This window comes from Fulmarus glacialis, unplaced genomic scaffold (genome assembly GCF_000690835.1).
Source record: "Fulmarus glacialis isolate BGI_N327 unplaced genomic scaffold, ASM69083v1 scaffold6856, whole genome shotgun sequence".
In the NCBI taxonomy this organism is placed as follows: Eukaryota; Metazoa; Chordata; class Aves; order Procellariiformes; family Procellariidae; genus Fulmarus; species Fulmarus glacialis.
The window spans coordinates 27,303-37,105 of record NW_009219946.1 but is presented as its reverse complement, the minus strand read 5'-3'; positions in this window follow the sequence as shown (position 1 = coordinate 37,105).

Genomic DNA, 9,803 nt, shown 5'->3' with positions numbered 1-9,803 from the left:
TCTCCAAGGGAAGGGCTGCCTCCCTGCTTCCCCTCTCCATCCCCGTTACTGCCAGGATAACCCATTGCTTCCCCACCTCCCCGGCAGCCGGGATGAGCGGGAGCAGAGCTGGGGCAGGAGGGGGTTAACGGCAGTCCCGTTAGTGCTGATGAGGGGCACCTGGAGGGTGGGGAGGCCCTACAAGAAGGAGTGGAGGAGGGAGCCCTGCTTGGAGGTGCTGCCTGGGGAGCAGCAGAAAGGCCCTTTCCTGGGTGCGGCGGAAGAGGGGAACGTGTGGCTGCATGAAGGCAAGTGGTGGGTGTTGGGGGCTGGCTCTGCCTGGGGGTGGGGAGGCTCTGGGTGAGCCCTGCAGTAGGGTGATGGTGATGATGAGCTGTAGGGCTGAAGTCTTGCCCAGCTGATGCTTTCCTCTGACGTTGCTAGATCTCTGTGGCTGCCTCCTGTCCTGCCCTCTGGGTGCTCTGCTCCAGTGTGTGCATGAGTCCCATCCTTTGCTAGGCTATGCATCTTCTCCTGGTGCTTGCTTGGGGGCTCTGACCTGGCAGGAGGGTTTGGGCCATCCCCAAGCCAGCCTGTCCCCTGTGATGCAGGGTGGCAGTGCTCCCTCTCTGCCCCAGTTTGCAAAAGGGGCAGCCAAGCTACTTCCCCCTGGATATTTCTGCTGGAAAAGCTTCCTGTGGAAACCAGCTCACACCTTTACTGGAAAAGATATCTGCAGGAACAGAAAGGGCTTTTTGTTAAATATGTGCACACACAGAACTTGTACGTGAGCTGTCTAAACACTTCCCCAGTGCTGCTGATTGGGGTGGGCATTTGCACGACTGCATTTAGAAGTGAGACTTGATCTGGCTGCTGTGGAAGGACCAGGAGCACGTTCAGCACCGTAACCTCCAGAACTGAATCCTGGCAGTGCAGCGCTGAATGGGCATCAGTGTCCCCTTATCTTTCAATATCAGAGCAATTAATTTACCACCCTATTGAGACAAATGAGGGTGGTTATGACAGCCATTTTGTAATGGGAATTAGTAATCTACTAGACACACCGCTAGTACTCCTCCAGTAGTGCTTTGACCTGCGGACCTGTTTGAGTAGCTACAATTTATGGCAGTCCAGAGTATCCCGATTTTTCTTTTTTTATTATTTTTAGTGCACAGAAACTTCTGGCTACTTTGTCCTTTTAAGATAGGAGGTGAGTAGAGAGGCATGGGTTATTTTGCCTTGCTCTCTCTCTTTGTGTATTAAGAGATAAGCACCATATTACAATAACAATCAGAGAATATGTGAGAAACTGGAGCTATTGGTCCTGGTTGGGACAGAAGCTTTACCTTGGGAGGGTGCCTGGGTTGGGGGAGATCCTTGGCTGGAATGAGTGCAGATGCTGCCAGCTTCACCGTGCCATCGGAGGTGAAGTTTGTTCAGGCTTGCTCTAAACTTTTTGGCATGTATCCAGACGTGAGGCACCTCTCTGCTGGGTCATTTTAGGTTACTGGTGTTAAACATTGATTGCAGTGAAGGACTCCAATGCATAGGCAAGGCACTGTAGCTTAGTGGTAATGTTAGCTGAGCCACAGAAACTGGCCTGTTGGTCCTCAGCATGTGTGCTGGGGTAGGTTAGCCTCCTGTGAAAGAGGTTTAGGCTAACGCAGTCTGTGCTAAGAGCATTTGTGGTCTGGGACTGCAGTTCAGCTGAGAGGGGGCAACCTAACTCCCGGCAGAATGCTCCCTCCTAAACCAGTACACGCTTGTGTATTCATCGGGGGACTTTTTGCACCATTCAGGGGTTACCTGAAACACCTCTGAAACAAGATGTACTTTTAAAACAAACAAAACATCCAGTTACAGAAACCCCAAGTCCTGCTTTCTTTCATGCAGCACTGAGATTAAGTGACCCAAGACAGCCTGCCCTCTGGTCGTGCAACAGCCTGTCCCGGCTGGGTGGGCACCCAGCCTTGTGTGAAGGGACTTTGTGCTGCTTTGTGCAGGATGGCGTCTGCGTCAAGCCCACCCCATGGCTGATGGTGGTCCTGTGCAGGAGAGAGCAGCCTGGCTCTCAGGGGCTGATTTCCTTAGGACAAGGGAGGTGGCTTGGGCAGAGAAGGAGGCATCATATGGGCAATACAGCCTGTGGTAACTGGGAGATGTGGACCAGCCAGCGAGGCAGCTGGTGCGTTAACCTCACTGTCTTGATCCCAGCCCTGAACTGCTGGGCTGAAACGTGGGGTGGTTTTGGGCTCTGTTGGAGGCACAGGTCTCCTTGCAGCCTTTCTGAAATCCTGCAAGCTCTTCTGTACCGCCAAACATGCTCGTGGCAGCGGTGTGCAGGTATTTGGGTCAGGTCTTCTTTGGGGCTGCCCTCCCCAAGGTCTGTACTACCCCTCTGCCCACAGGCAACAACTCTGGGGAGGGCTGCAGTGGGGTAGGAATTATTTCCCAATGTGTCTTAAGCATATAGACTAATACATACTTGCAGGCTCCGGTTAGATTTCTTTCTTCCCAAGAACCAAACCATGCTTGCAGCCCAGGCTGCCTGTCCCTGCTAACCACAGCCTGAGCCACCCAGCAGCCCTGCCTCTTCCCTTCTCCCCTGCCCCCTCCAAACCCAGACCACCACAAAAACCAACTGGTTTTGCTTCTGTGGGAGTGGGAGCCCATGAGCCCGGTGGCCTGGGCTGCTGTGATGCTTTGGGGCTCCAGCTTCCCCATAACTGCTCCACCAGCCCCCTCCTTGGAAAGCGAAGCCTCCCAGGCCAGCACAATCCCTGTGATTTCTGCAAAACTGGCACAGTCTGCCCTGGTAATTTGCTGAAAAGGCTGAATATAAATAAAGTCGATATGTCCATTGGTTTACTTAAAGTGGCGCGTGCGTTGTCCTCTGAAAATACAATGTTTACCCTGATGGCTGTAGTGCTGGGTTCATACATTCAGGTGAAATGTTCTGGACCAAAGTACAGCCGTACAGCCAATACAGCTGGCTGCAAGCAGGAATCCAACACGTTGGAGAACAAACACGTTACGCCAGCGGGTGAGCTGGAGCTGCATTCCTGAGTGTTTTTGCCCAGCGTGGGTGTCCCTGTGATAGAGGAGCCGACTGGGGAGCTGCCAAGTGGCCCCTTCTCTTATTTAAAACAAATGTGTAGTGAGGCTTTATCAGGTTCAGTGTTAATTAACACACAGGGATAAATCCACTTATTTTAGAGCTGCCTCTTTCCTATACCTGCTGGTTGTATTTTTGTGGTCAATCTTGTATTCATCTCCTTTTGCACTGATTCCCTTTGTGTTCATGGAAGTGTTGGGTGAGAGGGACTTTGGAAGGGCTTGAGTTTGGTCCCTGAGATGTTGCCAGAGCTAGTTTGGGTCAGCTGTGTCTTGGCTTGGAAACCTCCAAGGACAGAGACTCCTTGGCCTCTCGGGCAGCCTCATGGCATTGCACCAACCCTCCCGGAGAAACTTCTTGGTGTTCAACCTGAACCTCCCCAAGTGCAGCCCATGGACCCCCAGCACATCCCCAGCATCGCAGGACCTGAGGCTCAGCTCTTCCAGCCTTGCCAGCCCCTTCTTCCTGATTTCCATCTTTGAAGTAGTTGGAGTGAGGCAGCCTGGTAGGTCTGGGGGTTGCTAGTGAAGATTATCATCCAAAGAAATACATATTTTTCAACAAAAACAAACATCACGTGCTCTTGTTCTTGCTGCTGGCCTGGGTCAGTCCTGAGGTCTGCTCAGTCCCTTCCTCATGGGCAGGAGACTGCAGGTGTCCCACAGCTCGGAAATGAAACCCGCCCCGAGAGGAAATGCTTTCCTGGTGCCCAGCTGGGAAGCCTGAATTTTTCTGTCCCTTTTTAAAACATTTGTCTTTTAAATGTGACTTATCCACCATTTCAGCTGAAATCGGACTGGTGAACGCTGCTGGGAAAAGGGGCTTGGATCTGCATGCTTCCTCTGTGAGCTCCGGAGGGGTGGTGGAGTCTTATCTCTCTTCAGTCTCCCTTGGCAACATCTATTTACATGGCTGCACAAGCTGCTGAAATAGTTTCTTCATCCTAGCCTTTTGTTTTGTTTCATTGGAAACCAATATTTTGGCCATGTCAAGGCTTGAATTCTTTTGTGGCATGTTTAATCCAGGTTTGATGGCTTGCTCTGGTCCCAGAGGTAGAAAACCAAGTAGAAATAAATACAGGGTAGGAATTGTTGGGATGGAAAAGAAACTGGGGGGGAAAAACCCTGAAGTCTCAGCAGTTTGGCAGAAAGCCTCTATCATTTCTTTGTAATATGGCTCATGAGATTTTATGAATCTCTGTTTAAAAAGGAGGGAGATAGTTTCAAACCCTCTGGTGGCATGGCCAGATCATTAAGAAAGTTCTCACTGACTGAAGGATTTTGGGTTTCTGAGCACGGCTGATGGGGGTTAACCCATCCTGTGCGTTGAGGATATTCCTGTCTTCTGTACTTTTCCTTCTGGCCGGTGGCAGCAGCATGGGACGGTTTTGATGAGGTGTTGTCTCCTTCCAACTTGTGGTGATGGGGGGGCCTTGCTGGTGGTGCTGGCCTGTGAGCTGACTTCTGGTGCCCGCATCTCTCTTGCCTCTGTATTTTGTAAGCTAACAGCATCCTTACCCTTACACAGAACCAGCCTGGGGGGAGGCTGCTTCCCCAGGGATGGTGTCCTTGGCTTGTGTCTAAAGATCCTGCTGGGTCTCCCACCATCCCTGTGCCTCCGAGGAGGACTCTGGATGCCTCTTTTTCCTCCCAGCTGCTCTGTCTCACCTGTTTTGACCATAAGTTCTCTGGACAAGGAGCTTTTGATGGAGACGGGAGGATATTGTCCTGTTTGTGCCCGGGAGTGCTGTTATTTCAAATAACCAGAGCAGCATTTCTGCTGTGGCTGAGCAGCCTTTGCCCAAGTCCGTATTTGCAGGGGAGCCCGGAGGAGAATTTCACTTACTGCCTTATCAGCCTTATCTGCTTCTCCCCTGAAGCCAGAGTGGTGACGAGTGTTTTCTTCTCATTTATCTGTGTACATGCCTTAGCGATTGGCCAGAAGAGGTGGGAAATACTGTAGGTATCTAAACAAATCACTTTCTTCCGATGTGCATAAGTTACTCCAGGAACCAATCTTACTGCATCGCAACGGGAGCAGCAGTGCCCTGTGCAGGCTGATAAGCAAAGCTCAGACCTGAATCTAGGCAGAATCTCTTGGAAAGCTTTTATCTAGGTTTTGATTTCTAGCAAAGATAGCCATTATCTGCACAAAATAAACTTTTTTGTCCTGTAAGCCCCAGCGATGTTACAGATGGGAGGCTGTGTGTGACAGGACTGCCAAAACAGAGCCGGACAAAGGGCCAGTTTGCGTTTGCTTCTCGGGGTTGGGCCGTGCTAGCAGCAGCATTTGGCTCCACTAGCCAAACCACAGCCTGGTCCCTCTGGGCTGCTCAAACCTGCCTTCGAAGGCGCCTCGTTCCTCATCGCTGCTCTACTGTCTCCCCCAAGCTCCCCACATGCTCCCAGCCCTCGTCCCACCCCGGAGGGAAGGTGGTTACCTTCTCCTTTTCCCTCCTTCCCCCAAGCCCAACAGGGATGCAGTCCCAGGAGGTACCACAAGCTACCGTAGCACAGGACAGTTCCTCCTCCTCCTCCTCCTCCTCCTCCCTTCCCACTGGTGCTAAGGGAGCGTGTGAGTCTAACCCTCACCCCGAGGGGACCCGCATCACACCTTCACGATCGCTGTCTTGGGTTTGGCAGCAGTGACAGAGGATAACTTGGCCTAAATAATACATTACCAGAGCTGATCTCGCTGTGCAGATCATTTTGCTGGCTTTGTAAAGTTAATCAGTTTGCATGTTGCCATTAGGTCAGGAAAGCTCCATTTACCTTAAATAATTAATCAAGATCAATTAAACACAGGGTAATTGCGGAGAACAGCAAAAGGCAGAATGACCCTCGTTTCTTCCACTTCTTTATCCTGCGTAGACAACCCAGTGCAATAGCACAGCTCACAGAGCTTGGGCAGTGGGAGAGTAACTTACATTTATGTTTTGTGATGACAGCTCTATCCCGAAGGTTTGACCTAATTACTCTGTCTTGTCTCGACTTCTGTCCGGGAGTTATTGTTGCTGTCATAGTGGCAAATGCAGCTAATGAAAACATCCAGTGGTTCCATTAAAATATTAGCGTGGTGAGTCGGCTCTGTTGTGCAAGTGCAAATGAATGTTTCTGTATTTCTGAAATTTTTTGGTGACTGTCTTATCAAATGTATCATCAAAACAAATACTTGTTAGGATGCCTGGAGGATATTTTCCAAAGAAGAAACTTCTTGAAAATAATTCTATAATATATTTGATAATCATTAAAATGCTAATAGAAACTACAGATGACTGAGTTTCTGGCAAAGTTGGATGAGGGAGCAACATGGGAGACCAGAAAGCAGCATAAAGCACCTCCCGTAACAGGGGACTGAAATGCCTCTCACGTAGGAGAACTTTACAGAGGCTGAGAGACCTTTGGCCATTTTAGCTGATCTTGGAGCTGCTTGGTGGTAACTTGTAGTAGTTTACACAGACTGTTTCTTCGGATCTTTATCGCATAAATAAGTTGGTTTGATAGAATAGCAGCCAATAGAGAAACTAGCAGAAAGGAGCACGGTATTTCCCAGAGACACAGCTTTAGACAAGCCCTTTGGAGGTGGGGGCAGGAGAGACCATGCAGGGTGTTCCTGGAAGGAGCCCGTTTCCTTCGCTCCCACTGAGTTACAAAACTTGTTTTCCAATTCTGAGAATCATCAGCGCAAAAGGACCATAAAGAGTTTTAAGAGGACTTTCTTTGGCTCGCTTGTTAGGAAGCTCTTTGCAGCAAACTGGCAAATGCCTGCTGCTTGCTGGCTGGCCTCCTCCCAGAGCAGGGGAAGGATTAGGTAAGGTGGCTGTGTTTGCGTCCTCTTAGCTGGTGTAAGAATTACTTTAGTATGATAATGTCTCTGACCCTAACTTCCAAAAAGAACAGTAAGTCCCTGAGCCATGGCAGACTTTGAGTAACACAGATTTCCAAGATACTGCATGGGCTCTTTTTAAAAACTGGGAGACTCTTATCCCAAAGAAGCAAAGGCAAATAGTTCCTTTCTCGAAAGGGTGTGCTCAGAGAGACGAACAGACTAGACATGAATTACTGCTCTGAAACGATCTCTTCCGCTACCCTTCACTTTTGTGGACTCTGTCTGCTTGTGGTCTGTTGCGATAGCTTTGCTTATTCTTTGTCCTCAGGCATGGTATTTTTATATGGATACATCTATAGGTAATACATTATAAAAAAAATTCTGCACAGTGATAACTCACTGATCTTTTTGCTTCTGATAGGGAAATTGAAGAGGTTTTGTTTGGCTGTAATTCCTAGAGATCAGCATGTTAATGAAGTAGTCGATGAACTTTGGGTTGGATGTTGCAATGTCCTGCGAGCTGTAGTACTTATCTGGATTACTTTTCAGAGGACCCATGTCCTGTCTGCTCCACAGGGAGGTTCACAGAGCAGTCCATAAATCCTCGGTAATGCACACAACCGATTTTTTTTTTTTTTTTTATTTATAATCTGCCCCAAGTCACAGCACACTGCTCACTAGTTGTTGATCTGGCTGGGGTGCCTGCTGTACTGACATAACCCGCATGCGATGTACACTGAATATCTCTCCAGACAAATGTGGTTCCTCTTCAGTCTAAATCTCCCTACCTGGTAGCAAAGCATGATGGTCTAATATGCCCAAGGCCTGGAAATATTTATGCTACAAGGACTTCTGGGCTAATGTGTGGCTGGTATTGTGGATTCCTGCGCTGTGCAACAGCAACTGTCAGGCACCTAATTTCAGTAGTGTTAATATTGAGAGGCATCCGGTTCTGCACACAGGCAGGCTGCAAACCTTCTGTTAACAACATAATCTCCAGCCACCAAAATCATTGCCCTACTTTGTTCAGAGGGGTTGCATTCCTTCTCTTAGGTGCTTTTGAGGTTTAGTGATAAGGGAGTACTTAGCACTCTAACCAGAAGTTTGAGGGAGGAAAACTGGCAGGAGCCTTAGGTGCCTGCAAAGAGTTAACTTGCACCACTGGTTGCATGACAGCCCCCAGCTGTCTGTGCCTTCCCCTCCAGCGTTTCTCTCCATTATTTCATCAAAGCAACAGGCATGGTTTTAATTTTCCATGACTTGCTTATGAAATATGATCCTTGCTGTAATAAAGAAATGATTTGGTTTGTAATGGATACATAAGAAATCAATTTCCTATTTTTAAATTAGGTGGGATTAACAATGAAGCGAACAATAAGCAGAGCGACGGGGAGAGAAGGATGGGAGAAAGACCCAGCAGCCCCCAGACAGGGCTGACTGCACTTGGACGTGTTACACTGCATTTGTTAATGGCTTCACTGAGGCAGTCACAGCTGTAGTGTTTCTTCCAATGTATATTCATTTTCTGCTTGCAAATCATGATGTTGGGAAGATTGCTAGAGATTCATAACTTTCCTTCTGCCTAACAGTGACATTTAAGGTGCAACATGGTTTCTGTTCAAATTCGTGGTTCAAAAAAACTGGCACCATCATAAATGTCTCGGGAACAGATGCCCTCCCTGGCCCTCCCGCTGCGTCTGCAGCTGGGACAGCATCCAGCAAACACGGTCACCTGGACCGGGAGGTTGGGAGCTGCTCTTCAGCAACTGGAGTAGAAGAAGCTTCCAGCTTCTACTTTCTAAGGGTATAGCTATATGGGAGGGAGCCGCTTGTTTGGAGATACCGCAGCAGTGTGACACAGCCTGCGGGGAGTTTTCCAGCTGTCATTGCTAGAAACCCTCTGGTCCCCCCTTTTACCTTCTCCTACAGCACTGAACAGTGCTGTTTGGGGACCCCCAGGCCAGACAGTTGTCAGCAGTCCCACAGTCCTGCACAAGACTAACCAGTACAGTCACCTTCCTGGCAGCTCTATCCACTATCTCTCTGCAAAAAAAAAAAAGCATTTTCCAGTCCCTGCTGCAGTCAATATTCCCAGCACCTGGCAACCCTGAGCTGGTGTCCTGCGTACTTTGCCTGCGCTGGCAGAGCAATCCCTCCAGTGAGGTCCGTTGGAGGGATCCGGGAGGCATAGGGATTAGCCTTTAGCCTCTTGAGATGCTCTGTGTGCTTTTTTTTCCCCCTCTAGCTCTCCTGGGAAATTCACCTCCTGTGTGGCACAAAGCGGGTACAGCGCTCGCTTGGCACGTGTTGGGGGCCCGGTGCAGGCTGTGTGCTGCAGAGGCACCGATTTCCCTCCAGGACACAGTTCCTTGAAGTTGCAGACGTCTCTGAAGGCAGATTGCCCTTTAGACCTTGGACTGCAGACAGTTGATATAGGTTCCCCTGCCAAGCCGCACCGAGCATTGCCAGCGTGCTTTTGTGTCGTTAACAGATGTGCTGTTCCTCTGTTTTCCTATGCACGCACACGGCGCACGCTTTGCCGTACAGGGAGCTCTGGGATCACGGTGTCCCTGGAGCTATCTGACTTGGAGGGTTTCGGAGGTGGGGTTTGCGGTACTGGGGGTGACAAGCCTGTCCAAGTCTGTCCCCCCCAGCAAATCGCCAAACTGCAGTCTGGACTTGCTAGAGCTGCTCTTCTGGTGCCAGCGTCTCCTCCTGGCCCAGCTCCACGCTTGTGCTAAGTGGCTTTGGAGCTGCCCCAGGGGTCTGTCACGGGTTGGAATTAGAGCTGCATTTGGCTGGCTGGTCTGTCTTTCCTTCCTGGATGCTATTGCTTTTTTTAGCTTATCTCAGTTCTGCATGGGTTTGTGAGTTCCTGCTG